General features: G+C 37.4%; 6 non-coding genes across 6 annotated transcripts; 5 read left to right on the plus strand and 1 right to left on the minus strand.

Moving 5' to 3' along the window:
• Positions 1-2,226: 2,226 nt before the first annotated feature.
• Positions 2,227-2,388, minus strand: LOC149065961 (U1 spliceosomal RNA). The gene has a single exon (XR_016195459.1). It is a non-coding gene; the product is annotated as a U1 spliceosomal RNA (small nuclear RNA).
• An 8,243-nt stretch (positions 2,389-10,631) lies between these two features.
• LOC149065962 (U5 spliceosomal RNA) lies at positions 10,632-10,747 on the plus strand. The gene has a single exon (XR_016195476.1). It is a non-coding gene; the product is annotated as a U5 spliceosomal RNA (small nuclear RNA).
• A 3,391-nt stretch (positions 10,748-14,138) lies between these two features.
• On the plus strand, positions 14,139-14,254 carry LOC149065963 (U5 spliceosomal RNA). Its single transcript, XR_016195487.1, has one exon. It is a non-coding gene; the product is annotated as a U5 spliceosomal RNA (small nuclear RNA).
• A 3,391-nt stretch (positions 14,255-17,645) lies between these two features.
• Positions 17,646-17,761, plus strand: LOC149065964 (U5 spliceosomal RNA). The gene has a single exon (XR_016195498.1). It is a non-coding gene; the product is annotated as a U5 spliceosomal RNA (small nuclear RNA).
• A 3,391-nt stretch (positions 17,762-21,152) lies between these two features.
• On the plus strand, positions 21,153-21,268 carry LOC149065965 (U5 spliceosomal RNA). The gene has a single exon (XR_016195509.1). It is a non-coding gene; the product is annotated as a U5 spliceosomal RNA (small nuclear RNA).
• A 3,391-nt stretch (positions 21,269-24,659) lies between these two features.
• On the plus strand, positions 24,660-24,775 carry LOC149065966 (U5 spliceosomal RNA). Its single transcript, XR_016195520.1, has one exon. It is a non-coding gene; the product is annotated as a U5 spliceosomal RNA (small nuclear RNA).
• Positions 24,776-25,394: the final 619 nt, after the last annotated feature.

The raw sequence follows: 25,394 nt of genomic DNA on the forward strand, positions 1-25,394 counted from the left end.
TTTTTCCAACCGACTTTCAAGAAGAGCCGAAAACCGCAATATAAATTCGATCGAAATGAAAATCTGGTGATCCTAATAGTGAAATTGTCGATTTTAATTTTTGTTGTATTCGTTTTCTATAAGATTTGTAAGAATTTTAATCATCTTAAAATTTCCTCGACGTTAATCTTGAATAAGAATCCAAAAATTGAATTTTGCTGCTTATAATCCGCAAACCTCGCTAGTGTGAGGAAAAAAAGACACCATGTATAGTCCGCAGCGGTATATAACCCCCACATGAGAAAATTTAATTTATCAATATGAAATCACTCTCAAGAAGGAGGGGGCTGTTGTGTAACACGGTTTTGTAGAGAAAATGTCAATTTTTGTACTGGCATCTACCCAATCTGAAAAATCTACCAATGTTTTTGTTAATAAATTTTTAACGTAATTAAACTAATGAAGCCGTAGATACGACGCAGTGGTTTATCCGCACTAAAGCCACGTCGAAGTTAAGACTTTTTTCATGCAAATTCGATCCATAATAAGAAATTCATTTCCGACGTTTTGTTTTTATTTCAACGTAATTTTTTTAAACGTATAATCTACGGACGCAGAATAGGGTAGGTTAATAGGGACTTCCATTCAAATATGGAAATAAAGTAGTGTACCTCACATATTCAAAACAAACAGCGACAAATCCATTTCGAGTTAGAGAAATTTCGGCTGTCTTCGTATATTCGAAATGAGGTTTTTTGAAGCTGAAGAAATATAGCATTAAATGTATGTTACGGTAAATGCATTGAATCGGTAAAGCATATCGGTAATGCATAATCACCAATCGTCTCGGTAAGTTCGATAAATTTCGCAACATTTATCACTTTTACCGGCGATTATGCATAATCCTTTTATAGCACCCTGTATGAACAAACGTGCGGTTGCTTCTTTTCGCTTTAGATACTATTTTTTTAACCTCAGGGATGTTCAGCCCAAACTTCAAGAATTGTGCGTTATCGTTGAAATTTAAGCCGAAGTTCCCGAGGTTAAAAAAAAATCTACAGAGAGGAAAACAACCCCTTCCTAGTGCCGTCTTAACGCATGGGCCCACCCGGGCACGGCCCGGAAGCTTCAAGAGTAGAGGGGCCTCACAAAAATGAGATCTAGTTAAAATTTTCTAGAATTTACTAGGTAGGGCCTCAGAAAAACCACTTTTCCCGGGAGCCCATGATGCTCTCAAGACAGCTCTGTCCCTTCTCCAGGGCCGTAGCGTGCTTTCTCGGGGGCAGTCTTTTCTTGGAGTCTCCTTGAAATGGTTATGCTCAAAAAAGAAGGAGTTACAAGCGCCCCCCTCTCCCCCTTTCAGCTCGTTGCACCGCCCAACTTGCTCAATTAAATAACTATGAAGAAGGTAGATTCTTTTGACGAGTACCCTGCATAAATGTGTGACGTTTTGCTTTTTTTAATGTTTTTAAATTTCTTAAATAAATCAAACAAGTTGGGTTTTTTGCTTGTTTACAAGTTAAATAGCAGTATTCCCATTCTAGAAGAAGTTTTTCGGACTTTTCGTCCCTTAATATCCAACCAAGAGGTGTGGGGGTGATCACCACACCAAGAGTCTGATAATATGGTGGAATAAATCTGTCCCGTATTTTATAGGACAAGTAATGACTAGCAAAAATTTCCTCCTCCGACATGATTTGCGCCTGGGGGGGGGGGGTGCGCGCCACTTGGTCTAAGACCGGCCCTGCACATGGGTAATAATAATGAACGATAAGATAACCCTCCTGAATTCGTCATCGCCCATTTGCGCCCCATTCATTGCAGCTTTAACGAAACCATGCAGTTGATCCGCTAATGACTCATAAAGATTTGCACATTTTTACATTCACGTCATTATTCTGTAGAAATTAGTAGGTTTACTCTTGATACATGGGGCCTTACCCGGACACAGCGCGAGGACTTCATGATCATTAGATCTGTTTACAATTTGCGAGAGTTAGCATGCAAATTGGCAGGCAGATATTTTTAGCTAGGTAGGGAAGCCTCAGAAAAATCAGTTTGCCTAAGGGCCCCATGATGCTGTTAAGGCCCAAGCTTACTTTATAGAAATTGCACGAAATTTCATTCCAAAAACTCAGCATTAACGTGATTACGTTTCTCATGAATTATTTGTTACTGATGGAACTTGCGTTCATGTGAAGGAAGTAGGTTGAATCTCAGGAATGCCAGCTACTCATATATAATAAGGTGAGGTCAGCGCGAACGCTAACCCCGCTACCAAAAATTATGCGCCCCAAGCAATCGCAATTTGCGAATGTGGCGGAATTCAGCCAACCTAAGTGCAATGGAGGGCCTCGTCCCGGGAGAGCCGCCTTCCTGATCACGGCATCTCCAGCGCCAGGTAAGTATGCTAATATTGCTGGTTAAATTTCTCATATAAAACTACTTCAAAATTTTTTTAGCAGTTTATTTAAATCTTCAAAACATTATTTACAATTTTTTTAAGAGCCATATATAGATTTCTAGAATTTTTTTTGTGATTTTTTAATTTTTAAACTGACCTGCACAATATTTTTCATAATCTCTTAACCAACTTGTTGATGATTTTGCACAATAGATGGCAGTACACACGTTCGTTTCATGAAGTCCTAGCTTCATCTGAAATATAAATCATCTACGTATATGTATAAAATTGATTTTCTGTGTGTGTGTGTGTCTATGTTCTCTATACAAATCTACAATTTTAGATCGATCGTCGCCAAATTTTGCATATATATCAAATGGGACCCGACATGAACGATAGGCCAGTTTAAAATTTCGTCAGAGCAGGGCAAATGCCCAAATTGGGCAAAAAAACTGTCGGACAACAATGGTTTTTGTGCCGCAACAATCACTTTCCGAACGTTTACTTTGGTTACCGTGGTTCCCTAGCAATGCGTTTCAGACGTGTTTATGCCTTATTAACAATGGTTTGTCACTTCTTTAATGCTGCCAGTTATGTATAATAGTTTATGCCTTTATAATGTTTGTCACATTTTCAATACTCTCAGTAATGAGGCTTTTTGAATAGACGTCATAATCATCACCAGCATCACTTTGAGGGTCAGGCAAAGGGTGATCCTCACAGAAATCAGTGTTAAAATTGCCAATTTTACTGTAGAAGTGGAAATTTAGTGGTGTTTTCCGCCACATCAATAATTTAAAAACTCTATTGAATTCTCGATTTTTGAAGTATCGAGTTCGCTTAGAGATACGAAGCTCAGAAAATTAAATATGAAGTAATTCGCCGGATCTACTTTTGAGTTGGATATCCATGCAATAATATTGATTTCAACTTTTTATTTACATCTTCTCAAGCATGAAAATTAATGTCTCCGTATTGCCTTTTAATATTAAACTGCATAAATCCATGTAGGTTAGGATATTTTAAAATTAATTATGGGCCCGTAAAAAGTACATCAAAAAATTCCGCAGCTTTAATTAAGCATTTTTGGAAGCTGAAACACAGGCAGATGGACAACTTGAAGTTCAGGAGGAGGGAATCGAAATACCGAGCGCACATAAAAAAAAAGAGGGGGGGGGGGGACTATTCATTTCCACGTTTCTTTAAATAAGATTTGTTCATTTCATGAGTCGCGCAGGAAGTCGCCATATTGGTTAACTTTAGACACGGCTTGCATGTCCCTCAAAGAAAGAGGGAGATATCACGTGATCCATAAAGCCTCATTGAAGAAAACCTGGGCAACGCCGGGTATTATAGCTAGTAATAAATAAATACGATATACTCTACACCAGTGTTTCTCAAAGTGGGCAATATCGATCTCCCGGAGGCGATGGAAGAGTCCGGGGGGGGGGGGGCAATAGAACCAAAGGGTTTAGTACAGGATCGTATGGGTTGACTTGTGTTGGGGGCAATAAGAAAAAAAAAATTAATGTGGGGGGAATGGAGCAGAAAGTTTTCGGAACTAAAATGCTCTACACCAGTGTTTCTTAACCGCCGGGTCATGACATCGATCAAACCGGGCCGCGAATGATTCAAAACTGTCTCATTTTTCCCATTCATTCCCTATTAGTCGTGTGTATGACAGGGCCTTCCCTTCACAAAAGAGAAATCAACCTTGCCGCGGGCTTCCAAAGGTTGTGAGCCACTGTTCTATACACTAAGACGACTGGAATAAGGTCATTTGATCATTTTTGTTGCACCACGGTCATTTTTTGCACACGAGGGCTAATTAGACTGGGACCTACGACTGGAATAAAGCTATAACTATTATCTAGTGGCTAAGATCAGCGGTTTTCAACCTATTTTGACTCGCGGAACCTTTTCTGGTCAATAAATTTCTATGGCGGAGCCCCGTAGGCCTATTTTTTTAATTATTCATCAAAGTTACTGATTTATTTATATTATTTAAAATATTTATAACTATTTTTTTTTTTCAAATTTACTGTTTTTTTTTACTTTGCTCGAGTTGCCACGGAGCCAATAGGGAGTGCACACGGAGCCCTTGGGGAGCGAAGAAGCGTTTCTAGATCCATGTGTCCTTAGCAGGGCAGGATTAACCATTAAGCAAAATGAGCACGTGCTTAGGCTATCAGAAGGAAACGGGCACCACAAAAAGGTCAAATTGAATTTTTAAAGTACATTTTTCCAGCTTCAACCATACGATGTGATAGAAGATCCAGATCCTGAAATATAAAGAACACTTGATTGTATAGTTTAAGTTTCCGAGTTTTAAATTTTCGGATGCACCCAGGGGCGGTCTTAGGGCAGTGCGACCGGTGCAGTTGCCATGGACGCGAAATGAGAAGGGGCGCCGAAACGCGTTAAATATACACTACTAGAAAAATATGTTTAAGATACTGTTAAGGTATTTAAAACAATAACTAGAAATGTACATGAAAAATGACCGAGATGTGAAAAAACTTGGAGGTTTTTGTGTATATAATATTACGGTTATTTTTCGAAAAGAAATGTGAATAAGAAAAAAAATCGATGGGCAGTGCACCTATATACGTACAGTACATACCGATTTTTACCAGATAAAAATACACGCTCTCTCTCGAACTCTTTTCGTTTACCCCTGCAGGAGATATTGGGGGGGGGGACGCAATTTCTTTCTCTTTTGTTGTGCAGTAAAAAATAAAAATAATGGAGGAATCACCCTTGATCACCCAATTTTTCTACTAACGAGAGCCAAAGATCTGCTCCTGTTTAGAGTATTACATTAATTGAAGGTGTCTTCTGATGTGAAAAAGATTTTTATCCAGAGGCCTTTCATGCTTCTTTTTTCTCGACTTGTATTACTTTTATTAAAAACGCAGAATCGAATCGCCACTACAGTACAGTATTTCGAAAAAAATATTGAATAAATATTAAAAAAAACCAATGAATGAATTAAAACCTATGATTTGCTAACCATTTAAATAGGGATCCTGCACGTGGGCCTCGTTCCTACCTGTCACACGAGGAGAAAGAAAAATGTGCTCACACGAGAAAACGCATGCACTTTAGCGCCCCCAATTACTGGACAGTCTTCCGACTCACCAACCTTTCCTATTAGTTCAACCAGGGGCAACTCGGTGGACTGGGTGTGCTCTAGAAGGGTGTCTAATGCGAAGTGAAAGGGCAAAGAAATTAGGGAAAAAAAATTCGACATGATATGTGTGCTATGACATAAAATATCGCTGTTCCTTTGATCGCATCAAAATGAAGCGATTGTAACAAACGTTTTTTTTTCAATTGGGGAGGTCAGGGGCCCCAAAAATAGGTCCCGCTCGGGTAGAGATTTTGTCTCGAGCCGCCTCTGAGTACAACGTATGTGTGTGTGTCGAAAATTGTAACAAACCGTTTATACACAAGTGAATATCTTTTCGGAGTTTCATGGATCTTGTTCCAGATACTCGGTGAGTAACGGTAAAGCCTCTTATGAGGATTGGCTCCTTGACAGTATCTCTGTCTACGAGGCCTTGGTAAGGTGTGGCCACAAAGGGACTCTAAAAATATTTTCCCTTTGAAGAAGCTAATGAGGAACGTATGTTGGAAATTAAATTTGATTTTTTTTAAACAGCTTTGCAAACCATATTCACAATCATGACCCTCCCCCCTCAATTCTGTTTTTGAAACTAAGGAAAAAGTTTGAGGTGCAAAATATGTATTGCTTTATTCCATTGGTATCGTTGTCCCTTAGATATGCTTCACAGCATTGGTTTGCACCTTGGTAAGGTACTAGGTGTAAGAGTGATGATACGTCTCATCAAATAGATTTATTAATTAAATAGTGTGCCAGTTTATTAAAACATGCAATTTTTCCACTATGTTATACATTATTTGGAAATATGAATCATAGTGAGAGAACTTAATCTAGATGCCTGTAACTGTAAGGTAAGCTTATATATTAATTACGATTTGAGGCACAGTGGTAAATATTTGGGAAAAATATTGCGAAACATTTGGATTGGCGCCGCGAAACAAAATAAAAAAAATTCTAGAACTAAAAGCTCTTAGGAAAGGGAAAGATAACATCTGAAAAGAGAGAAATGCGAGATTTTCCAGGAGTAGATTGTGTGTGTGTGTGTGTGTGTTTGTGAGTGGTCCTTTTGTTGCCATTAAAAGATGTATTAAGAACAGTTGGAAGTTAGATTAACTGAGCAAATTCGAAATAATAGAACCATACATTGTGAACTCCTCTTTCAGAACAGTTCGCTATGTACAAGTCTCACAAACACCAATCGTTTCGGTAAGTTTGATAAATTTCGCAACATTTATCACTTTTACCGGCGATTATGCATAATCCTTTTATAGCACCCTGTATGAACAAACGTGCGGTTGCTTCTTTTCGCCTTAGATACTATTTTTTTAACCTCAGGGATGTTCAGCCCAAACTTCAAGAATTGTGCGTTATCGTTGAAATTTAAGCCGAAGTTCCCGAGGTTAAAAAAAAATCTACAGAGAGGAAAACAACCCCTTCCTAGTGCCGTCTTAACGCATGGGCCCACCCGGGCATGGCCCGGAAGCTTCAAGAGTAGAGGGGGCCTCACGAAAATGAGATCTAGTTAAGATTTTCTATAATTTACTGGGTAGGGCCTCAGAAAGACCACTTGGCCCGAAGGGGGGGGGGGCCCATGATGCTCTTAAGACGGCTCTGCCCCTTCCCAGGGCCGTAGCGTGCTTTTTCGGGAGCAGTCTTTTCTTGGAGTCTCCTTGAAACAGTTATGCTCAGAAAAAGGAGTTAAGAGCTCGTCCCCCCCCTTCCATTCGGCTCGGGGCAGCGCCCAAGTTGCCTCAGAATAGTTACGGGCCTGCCCAAGTTGAAAGGGCCCGGTGATTTAGCTGGTGTTTGCCTGCCCCTTCTGTTTCTCAGTACTGGGACCGAAATGGATAATTTCAAAGGAAGTTCACGAGTCATAAATATGAAAGAAATCATACATAATTTCACTTTAATTTAACCATTATTATTATCAGCTTTGATGCGTGCACTACATGAATTTTACCATAAAATTCAATTAAAATAAGTATGAAGAAAAACAGGTAGATATTTCGTGATGAGTATCCTGCATAAATATGTGACGTTTTGTTTTTTTAATTTTTTTTAAAATCTCATAATTAAATCACACGAGTTGGGGTTTTATGCTAGTTTACTAGTTAAATAGCAGTAATCCCATTCTTTCCAAGCTAATTCCAAGCTTTTCCGACTTCTTCGTCCGTTAATATCCAACGAAGAGGTGGGGGCGATGGGGACGATCACCACACCTAAGAGCCTGATAATATGATAGAATGAATCTGTCCCTTATTTTACGGGACAGTAATGACCAGCAAAAATTGCTTCCTCTGACACATCACTCTGGTTTCGCGCCTGGGGGGGGGCGGGGCGCTGACTACAGTTTTTGCACCGGGCGCCACTAGGTCTAAGACCGGCCTTGAGGCAAGGTTGCAACTAGAGGACAACAACAGGTGAATCTGGTGCCAGGTCAGAGGTAATTTTATAATTCAACATAAGAAGAAGACACGAAAATACGTGTTTGCCCCTGCTGACCAAGCATCTTGCACTGGCCTTGAACATGCAGGTGAGAAATCATTGGTTTTGAAGGTATGTAAAAACTATATACCGCATGAGAGGGAAATAAGAAATTACAACACGGACCCTTAATTACGGTCGGACCTAACTCAGGTGAAAGCTGGCAATTGCTAACAGTGCCACCAGTCCATGTACGTTCCCGTTTAGCGCACACGAGCTCTAAGGAAAAGTTGAGATATTCTTTGTCTTTGTGGTCTAGGGATCTCACCCGGCAAGCGCGAGGATCTGGGTTCGATTCCCGGCAAGAGCAGTTGAATATAATCTTTCCTAAATTCATCTTCGTATCAGCCAAACGTAGAAAACCTTCGTATGGAGAGCGGAGAGTGACATCATCCTCGGAAAATACAGTTCGTCACAAAATAAGAAACCTAAATTTTTATTCAGTTCCCCCGTCCTCTAACGTGCAAATAGAAAGTTGACGCCCAGTCTCTCCTGATGCCAACAGAAAAAATTCAATGTTTTAAGTGATATTCGCTAAGATATTTGAATTCAAAAATTGGAGAAAAGTTATAAAAGGACAGCAAAAACTTACAGACACAACGCTCCTTTCCCTCATTCATGCTGTTCGATATTCGAATTCAAATCCCAACGAAAGTTGGGATTTGATGAATCTTGCACTTATAAACGATGATTTTTTTGTCATCGGGAGAGACAGGGCAATAATATTTCTCATTGGCTTTTTTAAGCACAAAGTCTGCGTTTGAAAAGTAAATTTTTTTCATTTTAAATAACTATACAACCCCTTTGAACGATCGGTGATCGTTTTTAATTATTTATTTCTTTTTTTATCAATTAATCTCATTATTAGTTTTGTAAACTGGCAATAGTGAGTCGAATTCTAACCGTCGTGGTGACAAGTCGTACAACATGCATTTTGCTCGCGTATGTTTTGTGTACCAAATAAATATATTTGGCGTGGTATGTCGGTTCGTAATTGTGAGCAAGTGGCCGCGAAGCAAAGCTCCAAGAAATCAGCAGCCGTAAATAGTGAAGCGCCACCCTTGCAACATGAATGATGCATACGAGTTCTACACGCTATTTGGATATTTTCTTTAATTCAAAGTATGCCTCTAGGAACAACGTAAAATGGTCAATAGAGCCTGGGCTGTACACGGTATGAAATGAAATGATTCGCCAGTAAAATGCGTTGGGTACTGGAAAGTGGCAAACTGTAGGTACTAGTAGCCATGCACCCTTTTTAGATACGGTGTATATAAGTTGTAATATAGATTTGGTATATAGGCTTATGTATATCAGCTATATGGCTGAGAAGCAGTAAGTCTTTCGTCTTAGCTAAATGGCCGAGAAGCGACAATTTACTTGTCTCAGCCAAATGGCCTAGAAGTGACAATTTATATATCTTAGCCAAATGGTCGAGAAGCGACAATTTATTTATCTCAGCCACATGGCTGAGAAGTGACAATTTATTTATCTTAGTCAAATGGCCGAGATGCGACAGTTTATTTATCTTAGCCAAATGGCCGAGAAATGTCAAGTTATTCCGATTGGCCAAACTGCCGGGAAGCGGATTCACCTTAGCTATACGGCAGACAGTGGTAAGTGATTTATATCAGCTATATGGCTGAGAAGCCGTAAGTCTTTCATCTTAGCCAAATGGCCGAGAAGCGGCAATTTATATATCTCAGCCAAATGGGCGAGCAACAATTTGTCATTTATCTTAGCCAAATGCCAGAGAACCGACAATTTATTTATCTCAGCCAAATGGCCGAGAAGTGACAATTTTTTCATTTTATCCCCCTAAATACGGATTATCACTAAATTTTCCCAAAAAATTGTAATTTATTGTTTTAAATGCAATTTGCTAATTACTGCTGCAGTTGCTGAAGGGCGTGGAAATAAAGGGCCGCTGGTACAAATCTCAATAAACAAAAATATATTTCACGAAAAAAATATTCAAATGATCATTGACCATGTTTCGTTGAGAAAAATACGGTAAACCGGTATCTTTTATAAACGAATACGTTAAATTCGAGACATCACCCATTGTCATCAAAAACATTGTTAGAAGTAAGTAACCGTAATAAAAATTTTTAAAAAAAACATGTCAAACGTGACGTTAAATATGCGAGATGAATATTTATAATTTTTGCCATAATTATCATATAATTTATATTATGAAAACACTTTGTATTCGCGATTATATTACAAATTCAAATAAGTATCATTGAAAAAAAATGGGACAAATTTGTGGAATTACAGGAATATCTCTTAATACGAGACACAAGTGGTGCGTCATATTGTTTCAGACGTTTTACTGGTGCTTGTTTCCAGAAAGTTGAGAGACACTATTCTATACTTATTTCATATTCAAAACGATGTTTTCAATATGAATGTGCTGCCATCTAGGGAGAAGATGCTAGGCACATGTTCTTGATGAAACAAATAATTATAACATTTTTCAACAAAAAAGCAAAGATTTTATCCAGAAAACATGTAAAAAAACATAGACAATAAATAAAAATATTATAGTTATTTCCGTTTATGCAAAAATATATTGACGGTTAAACTTTTCTTCAGGCAACAATATTGATATAATTTCTCAAATCATAAATGCGTATGCTCTGGCTTCTCTTCAACCTTCGAGCTAATCTTTCGCCTTTTACTAAAGATTACCGTGGAGAGGAGCAACATAAATGAGCTTAAGGAAATTTTTGGGACCCCGAGAGGGGTTTATTATTGTTCATGTAGTGAAGTGGTGGGTCCGCGCCAGACCTATCTAGAGAAAGGCGTCATAGTTGCTATGGAAAAACAGGTCGCGAATTCCATATTTTGTCAGGTGCTCGCTCTTCTATCATTTTCGTCTTATTTTAAATTTCATCCTTAAATTTTATTTAATTTTCAAAAGGCCCTTCTAAGGATCAAATTTCTTTCTTGAGCCGGTATTACGCTATAAAAGTTTGACGAAAGTCTTTTATAAAACTTGAAGAATGTTAGCACATCTGTTACATTCAAGCCAACTTAGCTAATCCGCCAATTGGTTGCATTTATCAAGTTTTATAAACGAACTTTTATCAACTTTTTATAGTGTAATGCCGGATTTGAAGTTATATTTGTTATTTTTTTTCATCTCGTTGCTTTTTTGTCGAGTTTTTAATCGTTACCTTTGTTGATTTTTTTGACGTTATTTGATATGGCGAGTGGTGGAGCATCGAGTTGCTTCTTAGGATGTGAAAGAAGTTCAAGAACTGAATGGGCTCATTTCTTTCGCTTTCCGAAAGACAGCAGGTTAGCTTCAATTTCGGCCGGTAAAAGGTTGACCAAAGCTGGTTTTAAGACATGATATTTACCGTAGTGTGTGTGTGTGGAGGACCTAGCCTTGAAAGTGGAGTGTCAATCAAAATAGACATGGGCGTGGCTAAGCCAAGGTGCTCGCGCTTATTTCGCCTCTCACACTACAGTTTTTATTGCGCCTACCTTCAATGCATTGTGGGAACGCTTACTCTTTAACCAGCTTTGGTTCACCCCTCCTAAGCTGGCAATTTGACTTTTTTAATGGAGGCTTGGAACCTTATAAACTCCCTTCATTTTTTATATCAGTTATATTTTTGAACAATTTTTTCTTTATGGCCTTTTTATTTTTCTCTTTCAGTGGAACGGTTCTTAATGTTTTGTGTTCCAAGGAAAATAAATTTCACGGACCCTCTCCCGTGCCTATGAAATGAAGGCCACGAACTCCTTTAAAAAATTATACTCTGTATAGCAATGTAAAAACAATGAGTCAATTGTTTTTTCATACAAGCTCACGGCCCGCCGAAGTCTCTCTGAGGACCCCAAAGTAAGAGAAACACTGCAATGGGGGATAGGGTATCAAAGATCCCTGGTTTCAAAATTTAAGGAAGCAAAGCACAAAATAATGGTTGTAAAAAATATTATGGGACTATGAAGTTTCACTGAGGGAAATTAGGATTTCAGAGATGCTTTGACGGGGCATGGCCTAAGAAAGGTCGGGAACCACTGCGTCAGAGCCTCCACACATAGCTCCGCCATGGTTCTTCATTAGTCCTCACTTCTCAAGTAAATCAGTTCCACAGGCCGCCAACAGTATTTTTTCCCCCAAACTTTTTTTCCGTTCTTTGAATTTGAAGATCTCAACGAATCTTGCACTTATAAACGATGATTTTTTTGTCATCGGGAGAGACAGGGCAATAATATTTCTCATTGGCTTTTTTAAGCACAAAGTCTGCGTTTGAAAAGTAAATTTTTTTCATTTTAAATAACTATACAACCCCTTTGAACGATCGGTGATCGTTTTTAATTATTTATTTCTTTTTTTATCAATTAATCTCATTATTAGTTTTGTAAACTGACAATAGTGAGTCGAATTCTAACCGTCGTGGTGACAAGTCGTACAACATGCATTTTGCTCGCGTATGTTTTGTGTACCAAATAAATATATTTGGCGTGGTATGTCGGTTCGTAATTGTGAGCAAGTGGCCGCGAAGCAAAGCTCCAAGAAATCAGCAGCCGTAAATAGTGAAGCGCCACCCTTGCAACATGAATGATGCATACGAGTTCTACACGCTATTTGGATATTTTCTTTAATTCAAAGTATGCCTCTAGGAACAACGTAAAATGGTCAATAGAGCCTGGGCTGTACACGGTATGAAATGAAATGATTCGCCAGTAAAATGCGTTGGGTACTGGAAAGTGGCAAACTGTAGGTACTAGTAGCCATGCACCCTTTTTAGATACGGTGTATATAAGTTGTAATATAGATTTGGTATATAGGCTTATGTATATCAGCTATATGGCTGAGAAGCAGTAAGTCTTTCGTCTTAGCTAAATGGCCGAGAAGCGACAATTTACTTGTCTCAGCCAAATGGCCTAGAAGTGACAATTTATATATCTTAGCCAAATGGTCGAGAAGCGACAATTTATTTATCTCAGCCACATGGCTGAGAAGTGACAATTTATTTATCTTAGTCAAATGGCCGAGATGCGACAGTTTATTTATCTTAGCCAAATGGCCGAGAAATGTCAAGTTATTCCGATTGGCCAAACTGCCGGGAAGCGGATTCACCTTAGCTATACGGCAGACAGTGGTAAGTGATTTATATCAGCTATATGGCTGAGAAGCCGTAAGTCTTTCATCTTAGCCAAATGGCCGAGAAGCGGCAATTTATATATCTCAGCCAAATGGGCGAGCAACAATTTGTCATTTATCTTAGCCAAATGCCAGAGAACCGACAATTTATTTATCTCAGCCAAATGGCCGAGAAGTGACAATTTTTTCATTTTATCCCCCTAAATACGGATTATCACTAAATTTTCCCAAAAAATTGTAATTTATTGTTTTAAATGCAATTTGCTAATTACTGCTGCAGTTGCTGAAGGGCGTGGAAATAAAGGGCCGCTGGTACAAATCTCAATAAACAAAAATATATTTCACGAAAAAAATATTCAAATGATCATTGACCATGTTTCGTTGAGAAAAATACGGTAAACCGGTATCTTTTATAAACGAATACGTTAAATTCGAGACATCACCCATTGTCATCAAAAACATTGTTAGAAGTAAGTAACCGTAATAAAAATTTTTAAAAAAAACATGTCAAACGTGACGTTAAATATGCGAGATGAATATTTATAATTTTTGCCATAATTATCATATAATTTATATTATGAAAACACTTTGTATTCGCGATTATATTACAAATTCAAATAAGTATCATTGAAAAAAAATGGGACAAATTTGTGGAATTACAGGAATATCTCTTAATACGAGACACAAGTGGTGCGTCATATTGTTTCAGACGTTTTACTGGTGCTTGTTTCCAGAAAGTTGAGAGACACTATTCTATACTTATTTCATATTCAAAACGATGTTTTCAATATGAATGTGCTGCCATCTAGGGAGAAGATGCTAGGCACATGTTCTTGATGAAACAAATAATTATAACATTTTTCAACAAAAAAGCAAAGATTTTATCCAGAAAACATGTAAAAAAACATAGACAATAAATAAAAATATTATAGTTATTTCCGTTTATGCAAAAATATATTGACGGTTAAACTTTTCTTCAGGCAACAATATTGATATAATTTCTCAAATCATAAATGCGTATGCTCTGGCTTCTCTTCAACCTTCGAGCTAATCTTTCGCCTTTTACTAAAGATTACCGTGGAGAGGAGCAACATAAATGAGCTTAAGGAAATTTTTGGGACCCCGAGAGGGGTTTATTATTGTTCATGTAGTGAAGTGGTGGGTCCGCGCCAGACCTATCTAGAGAAAGGCGTCATAGTTGCTATGGAAAAACAGGTCGCGAATTCCATATTTTGTCAGGTGCTCGCTCTTCTATCATTTTCGTCTTATTTTAAATTTCATCCTTAAATTTTATTTAATTTTCAAAAGGCCCTTCTAAGGATCAAATTTCTTTCTTGAGCCGGTATTACGCTATAAAAGTTTGACGAAAGTCTTTTATAAAACTTGAAGAATGTTAGCACATCTGTTACATTCAAGCCAACTTAGCTAATCCGCCAATTGGTTGCATTTATCAAGTTTTATAAACGAACTTTTATCAACTTTTTATAGTGTAATGCCGGATTTGAAGTTATATTTGTTATTTTTTTTCATCTCGTTGCTTTTTTGTCGAGTTTTTAATCGTTACCTTTGTTGATTTTTTTGACGTTATTTGATATGGCGAGTGGTGGAGCATCGAGTTGCTTCTTAGGATGTGAAAGAAGTTCAAGAACTGAATGGGCTCATTTCTTTCGCTTTCCGAAAGACAGCAGGTTAGCTTCAATTTCGGCCGGTAAAAGGTTGACCAAAGCTGGTTTTAAGACATGATATTTACCGTAGTGTGTGTGTGTGGAGGACCTAGCCTTGAAAGTGGAGTGTCAATCAAAATAGACATGGGCGTGGCTAAGCCAAGGTGCTCGCGCTTATTTCGCCTCTCACACTACAGTTTTTATTGCGCCTACCTTCAATGCATTGTGGGAACGCTTACTCTTTAACCAGCTTTGGTTCACCCCTCCTAAGCTGGCAATTTGACTTTTTTAATGGAGGCTTGGAACCTTATAAACTCCCTTCATTTTTTATATCAGTTATATTTTTGAACAATTTTTTCTTTATGGCCTTTTTATTTTTCTCTTTCAGTGGAACGGTTCTTAATGTTTTGTGTTCCAAGGAAAATAAATTTCACGGACCCTCTCCCGTGCCTATGAAATGAAGGCCACGAACTCCTTTAAAAAATTATACTCTGTATAGCAATGTAAAAACAATGAGTCAATTGTTTTTTCATACAAGCTCACGGCCCGCCGAAGTCTCTCTGAGGACCCCAAAGTAAGAGAAACACTGCAATGGGGGATAGGGTATCAAAGATCCCTGGTTTCAAAATTTAAGGAAGCAAAGCACAAAATAATGGTTGTAAAAAATATTATGGGACTATGAAGTTTCACTGAGGGAAATTAGGATTTCAGAGATGCTTTGACGGGGCATGGCCTAAGAAAGGTCGGGAACCACTGCGTCAGAGCCTCCACACATAGCTCCGCCATGGTTCTTCATTAGTCCTCACTTCTCAAGTAAATCAGTTCCACAGGCCGCCAACAGTATTTTTTCCCCCAAACTTTTTTTCCGTTCTTTGAATTTGAAGATCTCAACGAATCTTGCACTTATAAACGATGATTTTTTTGTCATCGGGAGAGACAGGGCAATAATATTTCTCATTGGCTTTTTTAAGCACAAAGTCTGCGTTTGAAAAGTAAATTTTTTTCATTTTAAATAACTATACAACCCCTTTGAACGATCGGTGATCGTTTTTAATTATTTATTTCTTTTTTTATCAATTAATCTCATTATTAGTTTTGTAAACTGGCAATAGTGAGTCGAATTCTAACCGTCGTGGTGACAAGTCGTACAACATGCATTTTGCTCGCGTATGTTTTGTGTACCAAATAAATATATTTGGCGTGGTATGTCGGTTCGTAATTGTGAGCAAGTGGCCGCGAAGCAAAGCTCCAAGAAATCAGCAGCCGTAAATAGTGAAGCGCCACCCTTGCAACATGAATGATGCATACGAGTTCTACACGCTATTTGGATATTTTCTTTAATTCAAAGTATGCCTCTAGGAACAACGTAAAATGGTCAATAGAGCCTGGGCTGTACACGGTATGAAATGAAATGATTCGCCAGTAAAATGCGTTGGGTACTGGAAAGTGGCAAACTGTAGGTACTAGTAGCCATGCACCCTTTTTAGATACGGTGTATATAAGTTGTAATATAGATTTGGTATATAGGCTTATGTATATCAGCTATATGGCTGAGAAGCAGTAAGTCTTTCGTCTTAGCTAAATGGCCGAGAAGCGACAATTTACTTGTCTCAGCCAAATGGCCTAGAAGTGACAATTTATATATCTTAGCCAAATGGTCGAGAAGCGACAATTTATTTATCTCAGCCACATGGCTGAGAAGTGACAATTTATTTATCTTAGTCAAATGGCCGAGATGCGACAGTTTATTTATCTTAGCCAAATGGCCGAGAAATGTCAAGTTATTCCGATTGGCCAAACTGCCGGGAAGCGGATTCACCTTAGCTATACGGCAGACAGTGGTAAGTGATTTATATCAGCTATATGGCTGAGAAGCCGTAAGTCTTTCATCTTAGCCAAATGGCCGAGAAGCGGCAATTTATATATCTCAGCCAAATGGGCGAGCAACAATTTGTCATTTATCTTAGCCAAATGCCAGAGAACCGACAATTTATTTATCTCAGCCAAATGGCCGAGAAGTGACAATTTTTTCATTTTATCCCCCTAAATACGGATTATCACTAAATTTTCCCAAAAAATTGTAATTTATTGTTTTAAATGCAATTTGCTAATTACTGCTGCAGTTGCTGAAGGGCGTGGAAATAAAGGGCCGCTGGTACAAATCTCAATAAACAAAAATATATTTCACGAAAAAAATATTCAAATGATCATTGACCATGTTTCGTTGAGAAAAATACGGTAAACCGGTATCTTTTATAAACGAATACGTTAAATTCGAGACATCACCCATTGTCATCAAAAACATTGTTAGAAGTAAGTAACCGTAATAAAAATTTTTAAAAAAAACATGTCAAACGTGACGTTAAATATGCGAGATGAATATTTATAATTTTTGCCATAATTATCATATAATTTATATTATGAAAACACTTTGTATTCGCGATTATATTACAAATTCAAATAAGTATCATTGAAAAAAAATGGGACAAATTTGTGGAATTACAGGAATATCTCTTAATACGAGACACAAGTGGTGCGTCATATTGTTTCAGACGTTTTACTGGTGCTTGTTTCCAGAAAGTTGAGAGACACTATTCTATACTTATTTCATATTCAAAACGATGTTTTCAATATGAATGTGCTGCCATCTAGGGAGAAGATGCTAGGCACATGTTCTTGATGAAACAAATAATTATAACATTTTTCAACAAAAAAGCAAAGATTTTATCCAGAAAACATGTAAAAAAACATAGACAATAAATAAAAATATTATAGTTATTTCCGTTTATGCAAAAATATATTGACGGTTAAACTTTTCTTCAGGCAACAATATTGATATAATTTCTCAAATCATAAATGCGTATGCTCTGGCTTCTCTTCAACCTTCGAGCTAATCTTTCGCCTTTTACTAAAGATTACCGTGGAGAGGAGCAACATAAATGAGCTTAAGGAAATTTTTGGGACCCCGAGAGGGGTTTATTATTGTTCATGTAGTGAAGTGGTGGGTCCGCGCCAGACCTATCTAGAGAAAGGCGTCATAGTTGCTATGGAAAAACAGGTCGCGAATTCCATATTTTGTCAGGTGCTCGCTCTTCTATCATTTTCGTCTTATTTTAAATTTCATCCTTAAATTTTATTTAATTTTCAAAAGGCCCTTCTAAGGATCAAATTTCTTTCTTGAGCCGGTATTACGCTATAAAAGTTTGACGAAAGTCTTTTATAAAACTTGAAGAATGTTAGCACATCTGTTACATTCAAGCCAACTTAGCTAATCCGCCAATTGGTTGCATTTATCAAGTTTTATAAACGAACTTTTATCAACTTTTTATAGTGTAATGCCGGATTTGAAGTTATATTTGTTATTTTTTTTCATCTCGTTGCTTTTTTGTCGAGTTTTTAATCGTTACCTTTGTTGATTTTTTTGACGTTATTTGATATGGCGAGTGGTGGAGCATCGAGTTGCTTCTTAGGATGTGAAAGAAGTTCAAGAACTGAATGGGCTCATTTCTTTCGCTTTCCGAAAGACAGCAGGTTAGCTTCAATTTCGGCCGGTAAAAGGTTGACCAAAGCTGGTTTTAAGACATGATATTTACCGTAGTGTGTGTGTGTGGAGGACCTAGCCTTGAAAGTGGAGTGTCAATCAAAATAGACATGGGCGTGGCTAAGCCAAGGTGCTCGCGCTTATTTCGCCTCTCACACTACAGTTTTTATTGCGCCTACCTTCAATGCATTGTGGGAACGCTTACTCTTTAACCAGCTTTGGTTCACCCCTCCTAAGCTGGCAATTTGACTTTTTTAATGGAGGCTTGGAACCTTATAAACTCCCTTCATTTTTTATATCAGTTATATTTTTGAACAATTTTTTCTTTATGGCCTTTTTATTTTTCTCTTTCAGTGGAACGGTTCTTAATGTTTTGTGTTCCAAGGAAAATAAATTTCACGGACCCTCTCCCGTGCCTATGAAATGAAGGCCACGAACTCCTTTAAAAAATTATACTCTGTATAGCAATGTAAAAACAATGAGTCAATTGTTTTTTCATACAAGCTCACGGCCCGCCGAAGTCTCTCTGAGGACCCCAAAGTAAGAGAAACACTGCAATGGGGGATAGGGTATCAAAGATCCCTGGTTTCAAAATTTAAGGAAGCAAAGCACAAAATAATGGTTGTAAAAAATATTATGGGACTATGAAGTTTCACTGAGGGAAATTAGGATTTCAGAGATGCTTTGACGGGGCATGGCCTAAGAAAGGTCGGGAACCACTGCGTCAGAGCCTCCACACATAGCTCCGCCATGGTTCTTCATTAGTCCTCACTTCTCAAGTAAATCAGTTCCACAGGCCGCCAACAGTATTTTTTCCCCCAAACTTTTTTTCCGTTCTTTGAATTTGAAGATCTCAACGAATCTTGCACTTATAAACGATGATTTTTTTGTCATCGGGAGAGACAGGGCAATAATATTTCTCATTGGCTTTTTTAAGCACAAAGTCTGCGTTTGAAAAGTAAATTTTTTTCATTTTAAATAACTATACAACCCCTTTGAACGATCGGTGATCGTTTTTAATTATTTATTTCTTTTTTTATCAATTAATCTCATTATTAGTTTTGTAAACTGACAATAGTGAGTCGAATTCTAACCGTCGTGGTGACAAGTCGTACAACATGCATTTTGCTCGCGTATGTTTTGTGTACCAAATAAATATATTTGGCGTGGTATGTCGGTTCGTAATTGTGAGCAAGTGGCCGCGAAGCAAAGCTCCAAGAAATCAGCAGCCGTAAATAGTGAAGCGCCACCCTTGCAACATGAATGATGCATACGAGTTCTACACGCTATTTGGATATTTTCTTTAATTCAAAGTATGCCTCTAGGAACAACGTAAAATGGTCAATAGAGCCTGGGCTGTACACGGTATGAAATGAAATGATTCGCCAGTAAAATGCGTTGGGTACTGGAAAGTGGCAAACTGTAGGTACTAGTAGCCATGCACCCTTTTTAGATACGGTGTATATAAGTTGTAATATAGATTTGGTATATAGGCTTATGTATATCAGCTATATGGCTGAGAAGCAGTAAGTCTTTCGTCTTAGCTAAATGGCCGAGAAGCGACAATTTACTTGTCTCAGCCAAATGGCCTAGAAGTGACAATTTATATATCTTAGCCAAATGGTCGAGAAGCGACAATTTATTTATCTCAGCCACATGGCTGAGAAGTGACAATTTATTTATCTTAGTCAAATGGCCGAGATGCGACAGTTTATTTATCTTAGCCAAATGGCCGAGAAATGTCAAGTTATTCCGATTGGCCAAACTGCCGGGAAGCGGATTCACCTTAGCTATACGGCAGACAGTGGTAAGTGATTTATATCAGCTATATGGCTGAGAAGCCGTAAGTCTTTCATCTTAGCCAAATGGCCGAGAAGCGGCAATTTATATATCTCAGCCAAATGGGCGAGCAACAATTTGTCATTTATCTTAGCCAAATGCCAGAGAACCGACAATTTATTTATCTCAGCCAAATGGCCGAGAAGTGACAATTTTTTCATTTTATCCCCCTAAATACGGATTATCACTAAATTTTCCCAAAAAATTGTAATTTATTGTTTTAAATGCAATTTGCTAATTACTGCTGCAGTTGCTGAAGGGCGTGGAAATAAAGGGCCGCTGGTACAAATCTCAATAAACAAAAATATATTTCACGAAAAAAATATTCAAATGATCATTGACCATGTTTCGTTGAGAAAAATACGGTAAACCGGTATCTTTTATAAACGAATACGTTAAATTCGAGACATCACCCATTGTCATCAAAAACATTGTTAGAAGTAAGTAACCGTAATAAAAATTTTTAAAAAAAACATGTCAAACGTGACGTTAAATATGCGAGATGAATATTTATAATTTTTGCCATAATTATCATATAATTTATATTATGAAAACACTTTGTATTCGCGATTATATTACAAATTCAAATAAGTATCATTGAAAAAAAATGGGACAAATTTGTGGAATTACAGGAATATCTCTTAATACGAGACACAAGTGGTGCGTCATATTGTTTCAGACGTTTTACTGGTGCTTGTTTCCAGAAAGTTGAGAGACACTATTCTATACTTATTTCATATTCAAAACGATGTTTTCAATATGAATGTGCTGCCATCTAGGGAGAAGATGCTAGGCACATGTTCTTGATGAAACAAATAATTATAACATTTTTCAACAAAAAAGCAAAGATTTTATCCAGAAAACATGTAAAAAAACATAGACAATAAATAAAAATATTATAGTTATTTCCGTTTATGCAAAAATATATTGACGGTTAAACTTTTCTTCAGGCAACAATATTGATATAATTTCTCAAATCATAAATGCGTATGCTCTGGCTTCTCTTCAACCTTCGAGCTAATCTTTCGCCTTTTACTAAAGATTACCGTGGAGAGGAGCAACATAAATGAGCTTAAGGAAATTTTTGGGACCCCGAGAGGGGTTTATTATTGTTCATGTAGTGAAGTGGTGGGTCCGCGCCAGACCTATCTAGAGAAAGGCGTCATAGTTGCTATGGAAAAACAGGTCGCGAATTCCATATTTTGTCAGGTGCTCGCTCTTCTATCATTTTCGTCTTATTTTAAATTTCATCCTTAAATTTTATTTAATTTTCAAAAGGCCCTTCTAAGGATCAAATTTCTTTCTTGAGCCGGTATTACGCTATAAAAGTTTGACGAAAGTCTTTTATAAAACTTGAAGAATGTTAGCACATCTGTTACATTCAAGCCAACTTAGCTAATCCGCCAATTGGTTGCATTTATCAAGTTTTATAAACGAACTTTTATCAACTTTTTATAGTGTAATGCCGGATTTGAAGTTATATTTGTTATTTTTTTTCATCTCGTTGCTTTTTTGTCGAGTTTTTAATCGTTACCTTTGTTGATTTTTTTGACGTTATTTGATATGGCGAGTGGTGGAGCATCGAGTTGCTTCTTAGGATGTGAAAGAAGTTCAAGAACTGAATGGGCTCATTTCTTTCGCTTTCCGAAAGACAGCAGGTTAGCTTCAATTTCGGCCGGTAAAAGGTTGACCAAAGCTGGTTTTAAGACATGATATTTACCGTAGTGTGTGTGTGTGGAGGACCTAGCCTTGAAAGTGGAGTGTCAATCAAAATAGACATGGGCGTGGCTAAGCCAAGGTGCTCGCGCTTATTTCGCCTCTCACACTACAGTTTTTATTGCGCCTACCTTCAATGCATTGTGGGAACGCTTACTCTTTAACCAGCTTTGGTTCACCCCTCCTAAGCTGGCAATTTGACTTTTTTAATGGAGGCTTGGAACCTTATAAACTCCCTTCATTTTTTATATCAGTTATATTTTTGAACAATTTTTTCTTTATGGCCTTTTTATTTTTCTCTTTCAGTGGAACGGTTCTTAATGTTTTGTGTTCCAAGGAAAATAAATTTCACGGACCCTCTCCCGTGCCTATGAAATGAAGGCCACGAACTCCTTTAAAAAATTATACTCTGTATAGCAATGTAAAAACAATGAGTCAATTGTTTTTTCATACAAGCTCACGGCCCGCCGAAGTCTCTCTGAGGACCCCAAAGTAAGAGAAACACTGCAATGGGGGATAGGGTATCAAAGATCCCTGGTTTCAAAATTTAAGGAAGCAAAGCACAAAATAATGGTTGTAAAAAATATTATGGGACTATGAAGTTTCACTGAGGGAAATTAGGATTTCAGAGATGCTTTGACGGGGCATGGCCTAAGAAAGGTCGGGAACCACTGCGTCAGAGCCTCCACACATAGCTCCGCCATGGTTCTTCATTAGTCCTCACTTCTCAAGTAAATCAGTTCCACAGGCCGCCAACAGTATTTTTTCCCCCAAACTTTTTTTCCGTTCTTTGAATTTGAAGATCTCAACGAATCTTGCACTTATAAACGATGATTTTTTTGTCATCGGGAGAGACAGGGCAATAATATTTCTCATTGGCTTTTTTAAGCACAAAGTCTGCGTTTGAAAAGTAAATTTTTTTCATTTTAAATAACTATACAACCCCTTTGAACGATCGGTGATCGTTTTTAATTATTTATTTCTTTTTTTATCAATTAATCTCATTATTAGTTTTGTAAACTGACAATAGTGAGTCGAATTCTAACCGTCGTGGTGACAAGTCGTACAACATGCATTTTGCTCGCGTATGTTTTGTGTACCAAATAAATATATTTGGCGTGGTATGTCGGTTCGTAATTGTGAGCAAGTGGCCGCGAAGCAAAGCTCCAAGAAATCAGCAGCCGTAAATAGTGAAGCGCCACCCTTGCAACATGAATGATGCATACGAGTTCTACACGCTATTTGGATATTTTCTTTAATTCAAAGTATGCCTCTAGGAACAACGTAAAATGGTCAATAGAGCCTGGGCTGTACACGGTATGAAATGAAATGATTCGCCAGTAAAATGCGTTGGGTACTGGAAAGTGGCAAACTGTAGGTACTAGTAGCCATGCACCCTTTTTAGATACGGTGTATATAAGTTGTAATATAGATTTGGTATATAGGCTTATGTATATCAGCTATATGGCTGAGAAGCAGTAAGTCTTTCGTCTTAGCTAAATGGCCGAGAAGCGACAATTTACTTGTCTCAGCCAAATGGCCTAGAAGTGACAATTTATATATCTTAGCCAAATGGTCGAGAAGCGACAATTTATTTATCTCAGCCACATGGCTGAGAAGTGACAATTTATTTATCTTAGTCAAATGGCCGAGATGCGACAGTTTATTTATCTTAGCCAAATGGCCGAGAAATGTCAAGTTATTCCGATTGGCCAAACTGCCGGGAAGCGGATTCACCTTAGCTATACGGCAGACAGTGGTAAGTGATTTATATCAGCTATATGGCTGAGAAGCCGTAAGTCTTTCATCTTAGCCAAATGGCCGAGAAGCGGCAATTTATTTATCTCAGCCAAATGGGCGAGCAACAATTTGTCATTTATCTTAGCCAAATGCCAGAGAACCGACAATTTATTTATCTCAGCCAAATGGCCGAGAAGTGACAATTTTTTCATTTTATCCCCCTAAATACGGATTATCACTAAATTTTCCCAAAAAATTGTAATTTATTGTTTTAAATGCAATTTGCTAATTACTGCTGCAGTTGCTGAAGGGCGTGGAAATAAAGGGCCGCTGGTACAAATCTCAATAAACAAAAATATATTTCACGAAAAAAATATTCAAATGATCATTGACCATGTTTCGTTGAGAAAAATACGGTAAACCGGTATCTTTTATAAACGAATACGTTAAATTCGAGACATCACCCATTGTCATCAAAAACATTGTTAGAAGTAAGTAACCGTAATAAAAATTTTTAAAAAAAACATGTCAAACGTGACGTTAAATATGCGAGATGAATATTTATAATTTTTGCCATAATTATCATATAATTTATATTATGAAAACACTTTGTATTCGCGATTATATTACAAATTCAAATAAGTATCATTGAAAAAAAATGGGACAAATTTGTGGAATTACAGGAATATCTCTTAATACGAGACACAAGTGGTGCGTCATATTGTTTCAGACGTTTTACTGGTGCTTGTTTCCAGAAAGTTGAGAGACACTATTCTATACTTATTTCATATTCAAAACGATGTTTTCAATATGAATGTGCTGCCATCTAGGGAGAAGATGCTAGGCACATGTTCTTGATGAAACAAATAATTATAACATTTTTCAACAAAAAAGCAAAGATTTTATCCAGAAAACATGTAAAAAAACATAGACAATAAATAAAAATATTATAGTTATTTCCGTTTATGCAAAAATATATTGACGGTTAAACTTTTCTTCAGGCAACAATATTGATATAATTTCTCAAATCATAAATGCGTATGCTCTGGCTTCTCTTCAACCTTCGAGCTAATCTTTCGCCTTTTACTAAAGATTACCGTGGAGAGGAGCAACATAAATGAGCTTAAGGAAATTTTTGGGACCCCGAGAGGGGTTTATTATTGTTCATGTAGTGAAGTGGTGGGTCCGCGCCAGACCTATCTAGAGAAAGGCGTCATAGTTGCTATGGAAAAACAGGTCGCGAATTCCATATTTTGTCAGGTGCTCGCTCTTCTATCATTTTCGTCTTATTTTAAATTTCATCCTTAAATTTTATTTAATTTTCAAAAGGCCCTTCTAAGGATCAAATTTCTTTCTTGAGCCGGTATTACGCTATAAAAGTTTGACGAAAGTCTTTTATAAAACTTGAAGAATGTTAGCACATCTGTTACATTCAAGCCAACTTAGCTAATCCGCCAATTGGTTGCATTTATCAAGTTTTATAAACGAACTTTTATCAACTTTTTATAGTGTAATGCCGGATTTGAAGTTATATTTGTTATTTTTTTTCATCTCGTTGCTTTTTTGTCGAGTTTTTAATCGTTACCTTTGTTGATTTTTTTGACGTTATTTGATATGGCGAGTGGTGGAGCATCGAGTTGCTTCTTAGGATGTGAAAGAAGTTCAAGAACTGAATGGGCTCATTTCTTTCGCTTTCCGAAAGACAGCAGGTTAGCTTCAATTTCGGCCGGTAAAAGGTTGACCAAAGCTGGTTTTAAGACATGATATTTACCGTA

Source organism: Pholcus phalangioides, unplaced genomic scaffold, assembly GCF_987345545.1.
Source record: "Pholcus phalangioides strain wild (caught in Gottingen) unplaced genomic scaffold, Ppha-v1.0 ptg000036l_1, whole genome shotgun sequence".
Taxonomy (NCBI): Eukaryota; Metazoa; Arthropoda; class Arachnida; order Araneae; family Pholcidae; genus Pholcus; species Pholcus phalangioides.